We start from the raw sequence: 20,358 nt of genomic DNA, 5'->3' as shown, positions 1-20,358 counted from the left end.
CTGGTGGATAAACTGGTTGTATACGAATTGTTCGTTTTACAACTACTCGAATGACAATTGACCTTTTCACAATTGACCGAATTGTGAAGGTCAATTGTACCATATATGTGGGGGGAAACCCCCCACAACCCCCACCCAACGCCAAACCCCCCAAAACCCATATATATATATATATATATTCGGTCAGTTGTGAAAAGGTCAATTGTGACCCTTTAAATTCGGTCAATTGTTCATTTGAACAATTGTAAACAAACAATTTGGGTAATACCGATAAACTTGGTGCAGCCAAGTACCTCAGTACATTTGATCTAACGTCAGGCTATTGGAAAACAGCCCTGACAGACCATGCCAAGGACAAAACTGCATTTTCAACCCCAGCAGGCCTCTCCAAGTTTAAGGTTATGCCTTTTGGATTAAAGCATGCACCTGCTACATTCCAAAGGATGGTCAATCAAGCTCTGGATGGGATGGAGGACTTCAGCATGGTATACTTCGATGACAATGCAGTGTTCAGCCCTACTTGGAAAGAATATGTTGATCACTTAGGATATGTTTTGCAGGCTCTTGGGCAGGCTCATCTGAAAATAAAGGCAAGCAAATGTCAAATTGGTCAGAGCAAAGTGCTCTACCTTGGCCAGGAGGTGAAATAGGGCCATTGCCTAGCAAAGTACAAGCTGTACAAAACTGGGCCACCCCTACTACTCAAACCCAAGTGAGAGCCTTCCTAGCTCTCACTCTGTACTACAGTAATTTCATTGAGAACTATGGGTCCATAGCTTCTCCTTTGAATGTAGTCTCCTCTCCAAAATTCCCTAAAAAGGTAAGATGGAATGAGGAGTGCACTCAAGCCTTTGAAAACCTGAAGAAAGCCCTTTGTCAAGCTCCAGTCCTAAGAGCTCCTGATTAACACTAACTCTTCTTTGTGCAGACAGATGCATCCAATACAGGTATAGGTGCAGTCCTTAGTCATCTGGATGAGAACGGTCGGGAGCACCCCATTTGCTTCATCAGTAGGAAACTGAAGGAACCGGAACCAAGGTGGGCAACCATACAACGTGAGTTTTGCCATTGTGTTGTCTCTGAAGATGTTTAGACCATACTTGTATGGATCTACTTTTGTAATTCAGACAGACCACCAACCCTTGAGATGGTTAATGCAAATGAAAGGGGAGAAACCAAAACTACTTAGATGGTCAATCTGCCTGCAAGGGTTTGATTTCACCATTGAGCACAGGTCAGGATGTCACCAACAAAATGTTGGTGGTCTCTCTAGGATGTTTATAACCGACTAGAGGGAAGAGATTCATCCAGGAGTGGATTAAATCCTCCTGTCCCTTTATCTGGGGGGAGCGGAAGCGGGTGTTAGGGAGAATTCTCCAGAATGGCTAATTTCCCTTACCTACCGAGTCCCCGGATTTCTAGGATTTATTTTTTTCACCTTGTAAAAGTGTGAGCCTTTTTTCCCACTCTTACATGTGTTTTGCTGTGCGTTTAACATGTTTGTGTTCATAGACTGTGGAGCCTCACCTATTCCATAGGCATCATCTTTTTACTGTGTATCACACAGCACCTTTAGTGCAGTGACACAGGGTTGTCTTTTTCAGACTTCTGACTTTTATCTCCATTTTCTGGGACTGACTACTCTCTCGCAGAACATGTAAAGTTGCTATTGACTTTATTAGTCTTAAAAACTATGTTACAAAGGGCCTCATTACACGGATGGCGGAGAACCATGGTGCTATTAGTGCCATGGTTCATGCCGGTAAAATACCGGCACAGCCTTGGCGGAAAAGGGAATTACCGCCCCATTCCAAGGTTGGCGGGGCGGTAATTCCCCCTTCCACCATTGCCCTTCCCCATTTTTGCCCCATAGGGCTCATAGGCGCTAATTACGGTACCGCAAATTGCGGTACCGTAATTAGCTCGCTGGCTCCCTTTGCGGGTTGGTTTTTAACGCCTGCAAAAAGCAGGCGTTAAATCCCCCCACCCGCACAAATATTTCTGTGTCTTACTGGCACTCAATAGCTACAACTACAACATGCAATCAGTGTTTCCATTCTACACAAAAGCGGCATGATGCATACATTTGTCTGGGCTTCCCTGCTATACACTATCTGCAATCACAAATGTTATTTTATTTTATTTTTATCTGTACTGCGCTGGCAGACGAGACCGGAGGCATAATAGTGCACCATGTAAACAGACACACAAGCAAAAACAAGTAAATAAACGCACAGCAACAGACGCCAGAAGGATGAGTTCAAAGCCAGGAGAGCAGAGTCAGATAATCTTTGGGCATTATTCAAAAAGATGTGTTTTCAATCTGCTCTTGAAAAGTTGAAGATTGGTACATGGCCTCACATTTAGTGGAAGCATGTTCCACAGCCGTGGAGCTGCATGTGGGAAAGATCTATGCTCCACGTAAGTCAGCTGTGCTCTTAGTGTTTCCAAAAGGCTACTTGAGTTAGACCTTAATACTCTACGTGCTGGCAGGCACAAGATACGACTCACCAGATACTTGGGTGCTTGTCCCGAGAGACAGTTGTGCGTGATCCACATCGCACAATAGATGATCCGGCTACGAATTGGGAGCCATGTAAAGCTCTCCTAGCTGATGTAACATGGTCTCTCCTCCGAAGCCCACTTACGCATTGCCTTATTTTGGATCACCTGCAGCTGGCTCATATCCTGCTTGGAGATACCCAAAGGTAGACTTGAACAATAGTCAATCTTGGCACCTATAATGGCGCAAGCCACTGTGGCACAATTTTCTGAAGATAGGAAGGGCCGTAACTGTGCTAGCAGTTTAAGGTGATAACATGTGCTGGACACAAGGAAATTGACCTGACTTTTCATGTCCAATTCCTGGTACAAGAATACACCAAGTGCCTTGACATGAAATATTTGTGGTGAAAATATTGCATAGTGGGGTGACACAGAGAAACAGTTGTGGTTGCAGCTAATGTGTGTGTCCCGCGTGTGGCTCTAATAGCTCTTTAAAAATACAATGTATTATCATGTTTCAAGCACTTTTGTAATAGAGAAAACCTATAGAATGTGCATGTTTGTGAGTATTGTGGCGTGTCGAGATCTCTAAAAATCCGATTTTTCCGTTTTATATAAGGGGCTGAGAGCACTTGCAATAGTCTTTTGTTTGCAGCATGGAACACCTGATACATTCTCATGTTTACAGCTCTCTTGTAATGGGAATAACAGAAACATATTTCAACGTTATCACCTTCTTCTTGGAAGTTGGTACTCTGTACTTTAATGTGGTTCTAAAATAACAGTAGGAGGAGTAAAGGTACGAAGGAGAGTATCACAAATAATGGTGTCTCAAAATGTCACAGTTACCACAAGTCAGTCACTAGAGAGAGATCCATTTCACAAGTACTTCTAAACAACCCTGCAACACCTCTCAACGTGTGACTCAAAGCTGGCAACACGTCTTCAACATTGGATCTGTTGTGTTGGAAAGGACTATTTATGTTACCACTGTCTTCCCCAAATATCTCTCCTCTCAATAAAAGTCAAAGGTTCACCATAGGGCATCATGTAAAATAGCCCTCAAAGCAATAAAGACTTGCTCCGATTGTATCCTGGCAGAGAGAACCTTTAAGGATCATGTGACTCCTCTCACAAGTGCTACTGGTCATATGGGACAATTATTGAACCAGTACATACTCTCTACCAATATTTACGAACCATGTAGGTAGGCATCTACCATCTACGCCTGTGAATGTCCACTGTATGCCCATGTAGACCTATCCAGAGCAAGGAATTCTGACCTAGAGAGGAGCGTTTTCCACATTTTCACTCTCAGCAATGCTCACATACGATAGATCTGGTAGTGTTAAAAAATATATCAATGTAGTACCTGATGTTAAAGAAGACAATGTTTCAGACATTGTAGGTACTTTGAAAAACACAGTGATTGTTGGATTGTTTCCTGCCTCTGCCCTTCACATATCATTGTGTATGTGCACATTTTAAAAGAATCATTCAGATAGCCACTTTAGCCTTGAAACATGGGTCAAGACATGATGTCAGAAGGCACTCGGTGTTATCATTCACTGAAACCTTGTGTGGATCCCCATGTACGGTTGTGGGCAGATCCCTCACTTGCTGCACTGTATCCATCTCACCAGTAAAATTTTGTTGGACTGGCTCAGATTGTGCTGCATGCCAGTGACAATACCTGAGTGAGTGATGCACTGTCTTAGCTAATATGCATGCTGGCCTCCTCAAACGGTCCACAGACATCAGCCAGCAGCTTCTGTTTTGGTGTAAAGAACACCTTATTTAATGCTCAGCTGTAAATGCTGCAATAATTGTTAATGGCTTTCCTTTGTCCTCTTACTCGGTTCCTCATTTACAAAGTGCAATTCCAGTGAGTGTCATTTGAGTTCTTCAAGTTCTGATGTGGTAATCTCTGAAATTGGTGTAGTACAGTTCATGTTCTGTGTACAGTTGTTTTACTGTAGGCCAAGCTGATGTCTGAGCTGATCTTCTAGGCCATGGCAATCATTTCCTTCACAGGATTGAAACTGGGGATGAACCGTGTATCCCCAAGGTAAAAGACCTGCTTAAAGTAAGGAACATATAGGGCCTTGCCAATTTGAAGGGCAGGACATATATCATAACCAGCTGCAACAGAGCCCAGCTACAGGTTTCGGAGTGTTAGCCACAGTGCCATCACCTCCTCTGCCTTTTCCCAAATGTCAACTCCCTGCAACATCTGTCCTCTAAAGGTATTTATTGAGCGTGGACCTAGCTTTGGGATGTAATGGAGCACTTTGCTTTTGTAGGTGGAAGAACTCAGTGAGGGAGCAGAGAAAAAGAGAGTGGAGAGCTAACAACAGGGGAGGGTGGGCAAATTGGCAGCAAGAGATCTATAAGCAACCCGGGGAAGATACAGGGAGCAGAAGATCACTTAGTCTCAGGTAGGGTGGGGAGCAGAGGGTGTGTGGACCTAGGTGTAAGTGAGGAGTCATTCCTTGATGAGGAAGGACTTGAGCTCTTTCCTGAACTGTAGAATCTATGAGGCAAGTCTGATGTTGATGAGGAGGAGATTCCAGAGTATTGGGGGTAGACAGAGAGGACCTTTCTTCTGGTGCTTTACTTCCTGCACTGCTGTAGTTCAAATCTGCACATGTCCTTACTTCTGGTGGATCACAAGCCTCCGGAGATAATGAGTTTCTCAGTGAGGTAGGTTGGGGACTGCACGGCGACAGCCTTATAGATGATGCAACAGGATTTGAAAATGATACAGGCTTGTGGCGGGTGCCAGTGCAGTTCAATGAGAACCTTGCATGTACCAAGTGTCCTGTTCCAAACTGCATGCATCTGCTGCTGCCATGGCTTACCCCCTCAACTAGCAGTGGAAGGAAAGTATCTCAGTGTGCTGCCACAGCCCTGTAATCAATGACCTGTCCCTGGTCCACTTGTCCATAGCAAAATGAAATGTTGAACTGTTGGGCTTTGCTGTTTGGATTACTACTGGATCACAACCACATTTCTCTTGAGAGCATAGCCTTTCCTCAGCCCAGATTACCACAATAGGTAACAGAGGCACATTGCATAACTGTGCCCGTTTCACTTTGCTGATTGGGATCAATCTTACTTTGTAGAAGTGTGACAGCTGTGTAGGTAGTTTTGCCACTACTCATCCTTATACTCCTGTGGGGCAGAATTCATTTTGCCACAACAGGTGGCCGGATTCAGCCATAGAAGAGGAAGATGACTATATCCAGAGGGCAAAAAATAAGGAACAAATAGGGAGCATCCAGGAAAGGGTTGTGATGCAATTACCTTAGGCTCTGCATCCTTCATACACGATCTTAACCAAATACTGGCTAGTTCGCTCAAGATATGTTAGCCATTACTCAACAATTCGAATCTATATCTACCAGCTCACATTAAATGGCCCCTACCTTCATGGAAACGGCAAACCGAACATGCAGCAAAGTGAGCTAATCTCACAGCCACCACAGAATCTTTATTATACGCCAACATGGAAGAACTGTAGACAGGAAGACACACTTTCAAATAACATTCAGTACAGTGATGGTGTTGTCTAGCAGGAATACTGTTGTGCTCTTGTGTCTCTGGCCACTAGTCAGGAACAATGCATGCTCATCACTCTGGCCACCTCACAATATCGCTCTATGTTCGTATCCACAGCAGACTACCATTTTATGTGTATCAGTCAAAGCTATTCCAAGGTGAACTGTGATAAATGAACCTTGCAGGAAATAATATTTCATTTGATTATGATCATACACAACTAAATATATATGTTTTAAGGACATACAAGAAAGACACAATGAGGCAGGTGAAATGAATATGTAGCACAATCTTAATGTCAAAATATGGTATAGGCACACAATATTAAACTAGTAAAAGGAAATAAACAGGGGTAGGACTACAGCAGAGAAATATAATATGGTGAGAAGATGGAATTATTACAAACTACCATTGTGGACGGGCAAATCAATAGTAGATCAGAAAAGGCAAGAGAAGAAGAGATAAGATACAATAAGGTATGATAAAAAGACGTATATATTTAATGAGAAGCAGAACTTACAATTCACATTGAGGATATAAGATAAAGTCAACAAAGTACCCCTAGTAGGATTCTAGTAGAAAGACCAATGTAAAATCTGTGTTCATCAGACGAGGGTTCTCAACATCAAGCTAGGCGTTGTCATCTTAGTCAAAGCTGATTTTAAATATAATCACTGTCCAAACCAACACCTACACTTTGTTCGAAGACCTAGACCCACCTTCACCCATTTCCTACATATTGTTTACCATCGTCTATCGTCCACTTGGATACAACTAGTCTCTGCACCATCATCATCATACGCAGAGACTTGAAACTATATTTAGTCAACCTAAGCAACAAACTTAAAAAATTATCTACGGAACACCACACCCATTTTGGGGTTCAAACTAATACATTTCCCCAAACAGTCTAAAGGCAACTCTCGACAATTTACTCTCCCTGAACACAGAATTATTTATAATCACTGTCTCCCCAATATTCTGGTGATATCACCATCTCACTGCAATGAGAAATTAAAAATAAGGAGCATCACACCACCCACAAGTCACAAACTTCCACGGAGCCAAAGATTTGATTTAGTCTATAAAAAAGGTATTCCACTGGGGCATATTCAAAACAGCTTATTTCTTTTAATTTGCCTGCACAAAATGTTGACTACCATTAGTATCAAACACCTTCAAACTGGTTTGTACGGGTCAATCCATTTTTGAAATTGTATATGTATACAAAATGTCATTTTTTCACAGTTTAATCATTAACATGCAGGTACTTTGCTAATACAATCCATTTCACATCTTCGCACATTTAAAAGACAAGCTTACATTCATACTTCCACTGCTGTTTGACAAACATTGCATAGGCCTTAACTTTGGTAAGGAGTGTATCCTCTCATTAATCATTAAAAGGATAGTCAATATTAATATCCACATCGTATTACAGAAAATTAATGAACATGTGCTTAGACTACCTCCATTGAGGAGGCTTAAGACAACACGACTGGTTTCGACCAATAGGTCAAACAATTGCTTCTGGAGAAGTGGTTTTCAGGGTTTGAGATCGATAAACATAGGGAAGCTAGAATTCTTCGGTGTGTAGCATTAATCTGCTCATGGATTATGAAGGTACTCAGACAAATACGATGTGTTACATAGGGATAGAAGAGAGACAAAACAGGAGAGGACACACTCATCAACAGGTTGATCCTTTTAACACTAAAACAGATAACCTTTTAGCTTTTGTCATCTTATATGTTATACTGAACCCCTGTAGGTCAATTATTACCCCCTATTAAGGGTGCAGTTAGAACACTGTATAGTTCCCTTTTTCTTCTGAGCCTAATGCTAACACCCTATGCCAATCATGTCTAAGAAGATGCCCATCCTGAACCCATTGTGAAATGTGTGTATTGAGTACAACTTTTCCACCATGTTGGATCTAATAGATTCTTTCTTATTAGGCATTAATACTTTTAATATTCTTGTGCTCAGGTCAATTGCTTAATGATGTCGCCCCATTAGAAAATAAAAAAGAGAAAAAATCATTCCACTCCAATTCCTGGTTCACAGAAGAGCTCCAAAATCTGTGCAAGTCCAAACATCAGGCGCTTAAAACCTGGCAGGCTAACCCCTGTGACACCACTAAAGATAACTTCCAATTCATCGCTAAAAAGTACAAAGACTCCATATTCAAAGCCAAATCGGAAGCCTACAACAATAGAATCTCCTCTGCTAACTCACAAACTAAAGATCTCTTTACTATCTTTAAAGAATTAACAGTACCTCCCATATGAGCTGACAAAACCGTTAAAGATGAAGCCTGCTGCACCAGCATACAATCTGCTATGCTAAAAAAAATAGACCTCCTCCAGAACAAAATCTCAGACCATTACAAAGCATTACCTAAGCAGAACCACCAGAAGCAGACCCAGCCCAAACCCATAGATATCAACCCTCCTAAATTCTCTTTCACTGAAATCTCTGAGGCAGATGTTTTAGACATCCTTAAACATCTCAAACCCTTGCTATGCAAGGGCGATGTATGCCCACCCAAAATCATCAAAGAATGCGCTGAGCAACTCGCGCCTCTCATTACCGCCTTCATAAACGCCTCATTCAAAACAGGCATAGTCCCCGACTGCCTCAAAGAGTCATGGGTACGTCCACTCCTAAAAAAAAGTACACTAGACCCCTGTCGACCTAATAACTACAGACCTATAACAACTGTCCCCTTTCTTCTTAAAATACTAGATAAGGCCGCCCACAGACAAATCCAAATGTACCTCGAAACCAACTCAATCCTAGGAAAGAGACAATCGGGGTTCTGCAAAAGACACAGAACGGAAACCGCCTTATTAGATCTAAAAAATCAAATCACCACCATCCTTGACTAGGGCAAGCCTGCCCTACTCCTGCTCCTAGACCTCTCAGCAGGGTTTGATCTGGTTGACTACAACACCCTCACCAACCACCTAACGCATGCTGAGCACTTCTCCAATCAGGCAGCAACCTGGATCACCTCCTTCTTAGAAGGCAGAGCCATGAAAGGGTTCTCCAATATAGCCAATGGAGAGCCCACTATCATACACTGTGGCGTCCCCCAGGGATCCTGTACTGCCCCCATGCTCTATAATCTATTTACAAAGCCTCTTTTTGATAAACTGGATGCTCTTGGGATCACATACACAAACTATGCTGATGACACCCAGGTGCTCCTTCCCCTCACCGGGATCTATCACCAAGACGCGACAACCCTTCAACAAATTTACTCCACAATCCAAACATGGAGGGCCACGAATGACTTGTGCCTTAATGGGGATAAAACTGAAATCCTCATTCTTGGTCAAAAATCCATACTAGCCAAACTAGGGGCCTCATTAGGCGTTTGGAGGTAAAAAACCAGGCGTTAAGGGAGGACCCGCAAAGGGAACTTGTAATAGGGTGGTAAGGGATTACCGGTACCGGTGCCCTTACCGGTGCCGGTAATCCCTTACCGCCCACCTCATAATGAGGCCCTAGGTCTGACCTATCTCATCTTCTGCATCGACAACTATGTCATCCATGTCCTGTCCTCTGTTAAAACGGTCAGAGTCCACATTGATGCTACACTATCCATGGATAAAAAAGTTAGCGCCATTGATTCGGCCTCCACACTGAGTGCCAAACTCATCAATGCCATAAAGCCATTTCTAACAAAAGACAACTGCCTCTCTATTGCCAGAGCCACCATAGGAGCCAAACTGGAATACTGCAATTTCCTCCTAGCTGGCACCTCCAAAAGAAACTTAGCTACACTCCAAACCACCCAAAACAACTCTCTCAGAGCAGCTCTGAGTATTCCTAAAAGAGAACACATTTCACAAGTAAGAAAAACTGTACAATGGCTCCCAGTTAAAGACTGCATCACATTCAAGATTCTCTTTACCACACACAAATGCATCAACTTTACAGCACCCTCTTACCTATCAGACACTCTAGCCAGAACACTATCTACAAGGCCCACCAGACTAGGGTACATCAACCAACTTGATGTACCAACCGAATCATGAGGGCCAAGGCAGGAGGAATAGGCTTCACTTATCTTGCCCCAAAGCTATGGAACGCGCTCCTCACAGCCCTCAGAGCTGAAACCTCTCTCCATGCCTTACGCAAAAACCTCAAAACTGCCCTCTTCAATTAGTTTGCTAGCTCATTGTCTGTATTTTGCATTCAACTATGCTATCTACACCTATTGTAGCTAGTGCTGCAATACCGCCTGTGCCTTTTATGTGTACGTGTGTGTATAAGCTACTGTAACCAGCGCCACGATGCCCACAGGCTGCTGTGCGCTTAATAAATGTGAATAAATAAATAAGTGCTAGTAGTCAAACTTGCTTTTCTCACACATCACTGACTTTATTAACAATGTATTCTTTTTCTGTCTGTTTTCGACTCCTCCGAGTTGGGGTTGACTTCCCTAGGGGTACAGTGCTACGGCCATAGCTTGTCAATTTTCATTCCAGTGTCAAATACTTGGATATTATTTCCAAAAGGTAGAAATATTTTAGTGTAGTTCAAAACATATTATGTAATTCAATGTCAGCACATAACTTGACTTCAAATGGAAATGACTTTGCTAAGGCATAAGCATCTGGATAAGGTATTGTTTCATCTCACTCAGTATTCAAATTAATTATCTCTGCCTTCATAGAAATGTCTGCTGTCTATTTCAATAATAGTATATTTATGCTCGTGTAGGCAGAACAAAGGAGCACCCTGTAAGTATATGGTGAAATTCCAGCAAGATGTCTATTACAAACCATTGATTGTCACCTGCAAGGAGCCAGAAGATTGATTCAACAACCTCCCGTCAATTACAAAGTGGCCCAAATGTATTGCCATATTTTACTCGTATTGCCAGCATTTGTGTCTCTAAAATACACACAGGAATAAACATTAGTTTTTGGTATCTTCAAACGAAAAGTAGAGGGGGGAGGGGGAAAGGAAGGTTTTTGTAGAAGGGGACCAAGTCCAGCATAGATTTTACCTTCTTAATCTTTTGTGTAAGGGGGGATGCAGAGTTTCATCATGATTCCCTTTTTTGATCGCACAAGTATCACATTTACCTTAAAATGTGGCGAGAAGGAAACCTCATCCAGAAAGCCATTGCTCCTATCTTGAACAGGGACTTAACATACTTATGGACTGAAATGTTAGTAACGGGCCATCTTACGCAGCATCTACAGGGATACATGGCAGCCACAGCCACAGTGGAACACAACTTGAGGGTTCTTCATGTGCAGTCCAAAGGTCAGGAATCTTGTAACGCAGAAAATACCTATATCCATCTCACTTTGCTGAGATAAAACCATGAATAAAATCATGTGTTGAATATTATTTACACAAATAAATAGTAGCAGGGGCTTAACTACACTCCCTAGATGATACACAACCATTCTGCCTTGTTAGTAAAACTTTCTATATATTTATGCTCCAGTTAAAGAGACAGACATTTTTCACTTCAAGGATTAATAATTATTGTACTATTTTGGATACATGTTCATTTCTTTGGGGAGATGTACTCCCTTTGTTCATGTAGTCTACTGCTTCATTACCATTGAATTATAGGTCTTCTTTTAGGCTTCCTCCTAAAGAATGTTTGAAGATTTCACTCTTTGATGGCCTGTCTTATCGTGATAGGAAATGTATATCCACAGTGGAGTTAAGAGCATGTCAATGGGTATCCAAAAATGGTTAGTGCCCCTAGATCTCCTTTCGGCCTAATCTAGGGGATAGATAAAATCTACAAGATATCTCTCTAACATTTAGGCCCTTCAAGATAATTTCCTTCATAGTTTATTTATTTACGCATTTGTATAGTGCTAGTAATAAGTACACAAACCACCAAACAAACAAACAAGACAAAACAATCACACTGTAAAATCCAAATGATACAACTAGCAAGAGGCAAAGCAACATAAAATCCCATAAGAACAAGATCACAACCCCATATAAAATCATAACAAGAAAATGCTAAAAATCAGCAAAGACAACAAGGCATCTATAAAGAAACGTGAAGAAAAAGGTTTTCAATTGTTTCTTGAAAACCATCGAGGGTGGTCTCAAACCGTATGTACTCAGGCAGGTAATTCTACAGCGTAGGGCCAAGAAAGTCAAAGGAGCATTTACCTGCTTGCTCAAGATTGACCCGAGGTATCAACAGCAGATTGCTGTTATTTGATCTGAGTACCAACCTGTTCTGATACAAAATCTTTCTTTGTTTCAGATAAGCAGAAGACTTCCCAAAGAGACATTTATTGACAATTGAGAGCCTCCTAATTTGCGTACACTCCTTCACTGAGAGCCAATGTACTGCTTGCCTTACAATAGTTACGCAATCCCTCCTATTTAGGCCTACTACTATCCTAACAGCTTGATCTTGGGTCACTAGTAGCTTGGAAAGATTACATTATGAGATGCCCACCAGAAGGCTACCACAGTAATCTATTCTTGCCCCAATTATGGCTCTAGGCAGCACACCACCGTTTTCAGCCGGGATGAGTCGACAGAACTTACTCAAAGGTCTGAGATATTATGCAGATGAAGACACTATATAATTATCATGGCCTTTCATAAATAAGAGGGAGCCAAAATCAACCTAAAATTTAACTTGGGAGGCAACCTCAATCTTGCAACCAGCAATATTACATTTTTTATAAGCCGCTTACAGACTGCTCTATCTAGGTCGAGAACTGACCAACAGCAATTAAGTTTTGGCCCCGTTGAGAGCGAGAACATTATGGGCCATCCATCGCTGTATATTAAAAACAACATTGATCCTTGAAACATCATCATCAGCTTGATCATTAGTTGTATGTCGACAGCATAATTTGTTTACTGGACACCGTTCTTGTCAAGTAAATCTTTCAGATAAAAAGATAAAATCCATGAGGCAGAAGAGTGTGATTAAAAAGTGACTCAGAATGAACTCTATTAAAAATTAAATTAAAATACACCAAATCGAAGGCAAAAGACCCATAACTACTGCTAAATAACAGAGCATCAGTAATGAGGCTCAAAACCGGGACTCACAGCTGCTCACTACCACAAGAGAAAGCTGTATCCTCTCAATTACCAATGTTTTGTGTCACAGTTGAGGGAAAAACAGACAACTAAATCCATATACTTTCTGTGGAATTAGGTTTACTGGGTATATATACAATGGAGATTAGGTTTTGACAGAGCCCACAATATGGGTTGCGGTTATTTCAAACAACCTAACCCGCTTTAGGGCAATAGTCCTCAGTTCTTCCCTCTCTCTCTCCCTTGCTCAACTAGACTCTCTTTGGAAGAACAAAGTCACTCAAAGTCTCTGGGGCTACAGATTTCCACACTTCTTTCTTGAATCTGTGTTTAACTTGGGTATGGTCATGGTCATATTGGTCTTCCTGGACTAGCCATCTCGGTGCTGGGCAGGAACTGGGAAATGCACTGCTGGTTGGAACACTGGGTACTTTTGATGTCCCTTCGGGTGGAAAGCAAACTAGTTTCTTAAATACACCTAGATTTAGGCACTTTGACTCTTAGAAAAGCCCTTCAATTGGCCCATCCACCACAGGCATTCAAGTTGTCAATGCCTTCACAGACTTTGATTCCTGGAAAATCCCTGTACTTCCTGCCTCACTGTTAATTCCTCTCCCTCTTCTAAATGTACCTCCATTCCGTTCATGCATTGAATGCCTCCTGTCGGTATGAAAGCTCACATTAACATCTGGTTTAAATTCAATGTGTGTTTTTAAAACGCATGAGAGGCGTATGTGACTGTAAAACCCATACACTCTAGATCAGAGGTCACCAAACGGTCGATCGCAGGCGCTAGTAGCTCGCCTGAGCCTCTTCAGTCGCCCAGCTGGAAATACTGAAAAAGAAACACTTTATTAAGTTAAATTATTCAATGCTGTGTTTTGCGGCTATTTTCCTTGATCAGGATCTGAACCTGGTCGTCCCAATTGCGTGCAGGGAGCTTGACTGCTGTGCCACTTTGAGCTGCTTGTAAATTCCCTGACAGATGTCAGTATCACGTTCTGCTTCTGGAGGCTTCCTGTAGTACCAGAGTTGGCCTTGTGCGCCCCGACACTGTCTTGCTTAAGCAAGCTGCTCTTGTTTGCCAGAGATGTCAGAGGGGCTGGGGCAGGATCAGTATCATTGTGACCATGCAATGAAAATATCACAGTAGCACTGCCGCTCGCCTGGAAATGTTCAAAATAATATTAAAAAAATGGCGCCATTTCTTTCATGTGGCTTTTTCCAAACTCCACACTGTACATTTCCACTTTAAATCACTTCCATGACACAGGTACACCCACTTTTAGTACATTAAGTGATCCATAGACACGCTGTACAGTAGAAGCCTACCAGGCTAGCTCAGCAGGTTGACAGACCGATGCTGAGATGTTATATATTCAAAACTAAATGCTGTATCATATCATATCATAAGTGTTTCAAGGCACGACGAAGCAAGGGAGGGGGAACAGAGATAAGACAGACAATGATCCTACTAGGCCAGGTGTCATTCAGATCACGACAGTGCAGTACATGGGATAATGAATAACAATAAGTAGCGTCCGGCCAGCTGGTGACAAGTGTAAGGATAGTGCAGACATCGGGTGTCAAGTGCTAGTGGTGGAACTTTAGGGGTACAGAACAGTCCCTAAGTGTGGGGGGTTGCCAGGAAGGCAGTGCAGGTGTGCAACTGGGGGTGGGGGGCTGGGCTTGAGAGCAGAGGGGGTTGCCAGGTGACCAGTGCAGTTTCAGTATCTGCCAGGAAGTCAGCAGGGGAGAGGAGGAGAAAAGGCAGAAGCATAGAGAAAGGTTTTGAGGTGCTTCCGGAACCGGAGATTATTCTCCTCAAGTTTCAGGGAGGCAGGGAGGGTGTTCCAGAGGGAGGACCCATCCAAGGAAAGAGATCTACCACCAACTCGTTGCTTGGAGAAGACAAAAGACAAACACAATAAAATCAAAAGGGAATTACACCTTACATCTGTATGGGCAATCAAATTGGCTTTTAAGTCTGATAGAGCTGACTCTGTGCTATGAAAAGCACGAAAACCAGATTGTTTAGGTGCAACAGATTATGTGCATCCAAATTGGCTTGAATTTGAAGATAAGCTACCTATTCCAGTATTTTCAAAAGAAAAGGAACATTAGTTATACGTCTAGAATTAGAGAGCATGGTGGATCTAGAGTGGGTTTCTTAATTAAAGGAGTAATACATGATCATTTTATATGTACCGGAACCTGAGCTGAATGAAAAGACAAGTTGAAAAAGGGTAGTGATAGCCAAAGCAAGAGAGGATGCACATGTCTTAACAACATCAGAAGGACACAAATCTTTGGGGCAACTTGCAGGCTTTAGGCCACAGAGAACTTCCATAATATCTTCCTCAGACACCTCTCTAAACTTAAAGAGAGGCGTGCTGGCAGAAGAGGGGAAACACATCTCTGCAGGGGGAGTACAGGGGCTTTTACAAGTGCTAAGAGTCTAAGATTGTTGACCTTTTCAAACATCGCCTTTTGAATGTTGGCACACTATTTTTTGTCCTTCACAACTATTACTACAGGAGAGATATCATGTTTTTCCAATTCCGTAAGAATCGTAAATAATTCTTTGGAATTGGAAGATGCGTCATTGATGCAACCATGACAGAAAATAGGTCAAGGCAGCTTTGTTTTACACTGATGAGGCTGCACTGTATCTAGCTTTATCGCTAGATAACTGGGACTTATGCTAATGGGCCTCATTCCGAGTTTGGAGGTAGCCATGGCGCTATTAGCACCATGGCTGCCTCTAAACCCAGGTCCGGGTCCAGTCTTGTTGAATGGGGACTTACCGGGACATTCCGACCTGTGTGGACCCGGTAAGTCCCCATTCAACCAACCATTCCCCATTCCCATTTTAGCCCCCATAGGGCTCAATGGGAATGGGGAAGGCGCTAATTACGGGCCCGTAAATTACGGGCCCGTTATTAGCGCCCTGGTCCCTTAGCGGGACCCGCAAAGGACGTGTGGTCAGACCACACGTCCTTTGCGGGTCCTGCCAAGGGAACTCCGAATTGGGCAGTAAGGGTTTACCGGCACCGGGTTCCTTACCAGTGACCGTTAACCCTTACCGCCCAACTCGGAATGAGGCCCGATGTCTGTAAATGTTATTCACTGTCGACCTGAGAACTCTAAGTTCTTGGGTAAACCAAGTCTGGTGTCGTGCTGGATTAATGGTCATTCTACATGCTCTAACTGAAGCAATGTTGTTAGCTGCTTCAGTAAGACATCCAGAGTAACAGGCCACAGTTTATATCCTATGTTATCTTTCTGAAATTCGAGGATGCCAACTCTGGAAATGTAGAATGGTATTTCAGTCAGGTTCTTTCCAAAATAACCTGGAAATCCAGTGGGGTGTTTCCTCTTATTCAAACTCAAACCTGTTCAGGCCTAAGTATGCATTGGGGTCTGAGACTACCATAACACTTGCAGAATTTTCCACCCTTGTTATCATCGCAACCTTCTAACTTGAAAGTCTTCCAATTGGTCTTGTATCAATTCCACAGCAGCATCTCTAGATCTTATGGCAACCACTAAAACGAAATCTCCTAAATGACCCCCAAAAGCACCAATAACATCTTTGACACATAACAGGCACTTCAAAAATGAGAGATCCAGAAATTCGAATTAATTTAGGCGCAAACTATTGATGACTACAATAGCAGCAGCTGTATTCACTATGCCAGAGGTTACAAATGTGCCATCCAATAAAAAAGCATATCCCCTCTAATTCAGAAAAAGTATTACAATGTAATGAGAGAGCAGTTCAAAATTTACAAGGCGCAACCAGCTCCCAAAAGTGTAGAAGCAAAAGATGACTTATTTCCTTTTCTCACCTAAAATCTCTGCAAAAGAAGATCTGATATGCCAAATACCTCCATCATCCGCACCAAGTCATGTAATTACTTATGTTTAAAATTAGCATACCCCTCACAGGAGTTCTTGAACTCAGCCATCTTTACCAAAAATGAAAAACCTTTCCTCTCACCTTCCAATTCCCCTTTTTTGCCTTGATGCTCTGAAACATTCCCCATGTGTGTGTCACATTACAAAACATAAAATAAATAATCATGGTTGACAAAACATTTTCATAAAGTTGGACGTCAATATTTTAGCATTTCATTTGCTTGTTCCCCTTCTCATTATTATGATCCTCAACAGAAAGATATGTATTGATAAACGTTTAGGTTATTTAAGTTAAAATGAATAGGCTTAAGTCCGGCTTCAATCAAATAATGCATTGAACTTGGTCATCAAAAACCAAGCATAAAATATGAGCATCATCACAGAAGAGCTCCCTTAACTACTGCTAAATAACAGAGCATCAGTGATGAGGCTCAAAACCGGGACTCACAGCTGCTCACTACCACAAGAGAAAGCTGTAACCTCTCAATTACCAATGTTTTGTGTCACAGCTGAGGGAAAAACAGACAACTAAATCCATATACTTTCTTTGCAATTAGGTTTACTGGGTATATATACAATGGAGATTAGGTTTTGACAGATCCCACAATATAGGTTGCAGTTATTTCAAACAACCTAACCCGCTTTAGGGCAATAGTCCTCAGTTTTTCCCTCTCCCTCTCCCTTGCTCAACTAGACTCTCTTTGGCAGAACAAAGCCACTCAAAGTCTCTGGGACTACAGATTTCCACACTTATTTCTTGAATCTGTGTTTAACTTGGGTATGGTCATGGTCATATTGGTCTTCCTGGACTAGACCTCTCGGTACTGGGCAGGAACTAGGAAATGCACTGCTGGTTGGAACACTGAGTACTTTTGATGTCCCTTCTGGTGGACAGCAATCTAGTTTCTTAAATACACCTAGATTTAGGCACTTTGACTCTTAGAAAAGCCCTTCAATTGGCCCATCCACCACAGACATTCAAGTTGTCAATGCCTTCACCGGCTTTTCCTGGAAAATCCCTGTACTTCCTGCCTCACTGTTAATTCCTCTCCCTCTTCTAAATGTACCTCCTTTCCGCTCATGCATTGAATGCCTCCTGTCGGTATGAAAGCTCACATTAACATCTGGTTTAACTTCAATGTGTGTTTTTAAAACGCATGAGAGGCGTATGTGACTGTAAAACCCATACACTCTAGATCAGAGGTCCCCAAACGGTCGATCGCGGGCGACTAGTAGCTCAGCTGAGCCTCTTCAGTCGCCCAGCTGGAAATACTGAAAAAGAAACACTTTATTAAGTTAAATTATTCAATGCTGTATTTTGCGGCTATTTTCCTCGATCAGGATCTGAACCTGGTCGTCCCAATTGCGGGCAGGGAGCTTGACTGCTGTGCCACTTGGAGCTGCTTGTAAATTCCCTGACAGATGTCAGTATCACGTTCTACTTCTGGAGGCTTCCTGTAGTATCAGAGTTGGCCTTGTGCGCCCCTGACACTGTCTTGCTTAAGCAAGCTGCTCTTGTTTGCCAGAGATGTCAGAGGGGCTGGGGCAGGATCAGGATCATTGTGACCACGCAATGAAAATATCACAGTAGCACTGCCGGTCGCCTGGTAATGTTCAAAATAATATTTAAAAAATGGCGCCATTTCTTTCATGTGGCTTTTCCCAAACTCCACACTGTACATTTCCACTTTAAATCACTTCCATGACACAGGCACACCCACTTTTAGTACATTAAGCGATCCATAGACACGCTGTGCAGTAGATGCCTACCAGGCTAGCTCAGCAGGTTGACAGACCGATGCTGAGATGTTATATATTCAAAACTAAATGCTGTATCATATCATATCATAAGTGTTTCAAGGCACGACGAAGCAAGGGAGGGGGAGCAGAGATAAGACAGACAATGATCCTACTAGGCCAGGTGTCAATCAGATTGTGACAGTGCAGTACATGGGATAATGAGTAACAATAAGTAGCGTCCGGCCAGCTGGTGACAAGTGCAAGGGTAGTGCAGACATCAGGTGTCAAGTGCTAGTGGTGGAACTTTAGGGGTACAGAACAGTCCCTAAGTGTGGGGGGTTGCCAGGAAGGCAGTGCAGGTGTGCAACGGGGGGGGGGGCTGGGCTTGACAGCAGGGGGGGTTGCCAGGTGACCACTGCAGGTGACCAGTGCAGTTTCAGTATCTGCCAGGGAGTCAGCAGGGGAGAGGAGGAGAAAAGGCAGAAGCAAAGAGAAAGGTTTTGAGGTGCTTCTGGAACCAGAGATTATTCTCCTCAAGTTTCAGGGAGGCAGGGAGGGTGTTCCAGAGGGAGGACCCATCCAAGGAAAGAGATCTACCACCAACTCGTTGCTTGGAGAAGCGACTGCCCTGAGGGAGTTAGAGGCGGATGAGCAAGGGCTCGAGAAGGAAGATATTTTGGAAGAGGGAGCTGAAGCTATTGAGACCTCAGGCCCCAGAAGGCCTTGTGTTTTTAACTTAATGCTTGCAGCCACTGGGAGCCAGTGCAGAGATTTCAGTCCTGGAGAGATAGGATCCCTGGGCTTGAGGCCAAGGACAAGTCTCACAGTCCTGTTCTGGATGAGTTGCAGAGGGCGGAGAGTAGAAGCAGGCAGATTTAGAAAGGGGATGTTGCAATAGTCCAGCCTAGAGAGAACCAGAGCTCTGCAGACACTGAGCTTCTGGGGGAAGGAGAGGAAAGGCAGAATGCCTCTGAGGAGGTGCAGCTGGTATTGTGACGTCTTAGAGATGTCAGAGATGTGAGGAGCGAAAGAGAGTGTGGAGTCGAAGATGACCCCAAGGTTTTTAGCCTCACAGGTGGGGGCAGGAGGAAGGCCAAGGGAGGCCCGGCCAGAGAGTGACAGGAAAGGACGGAGCAGGTGTTCCAATGAGGAGAATCTCGATACTGGCATTAAGGCAGAGATCATTGGCGGCACACCACTCCTGGGTGGCGGACAGGCAGTCAAAGATGAGGGAGGGAGAAGAGGTGGCTGAGGGTAGCCTGAAAATGAGCTGAGTGTCGTCCGCATAGCACTGGAAGCATAGAAAAAGTGCTATAAAATGTTTTTGGCCAGGGTATGGGTTGGGCTGCTTGCTTGCTTATATTCAGGACGGAGATGATGCTATTTCTGCCCCTGTAGTGAAAATCATAAGTTGGCACCCATGAACCCACAGTTTCATTTCCTAAAAACTTCTGTCAGTACAACAGAAGCATTTATTTGTGATTAACCAGTTTGACAAGCATATACCATCTTTATGAATATAACCTGTGCTAAAACACAGAGAGGCACACAAATAACAAGGTATGTGTGGTG

This window comes from Ambystoma mexicanum, chromosome 1p (assembly GCF_040938575.1).
Source record: "Ambystoma mexicanum isolate Mex_15411 chromosome 1p, UKY_AmexF1_1, whole genome shotgun sequence".
Lineage (NCBI taxonomy): Eukaryota > Metazoa > Chordata > Amphibia > Caudata > Ambystomatidae > Ambystoma > Ambystoma mexicanum.
Note: the sequence above shows the minus strand (reverse complement) of the source record.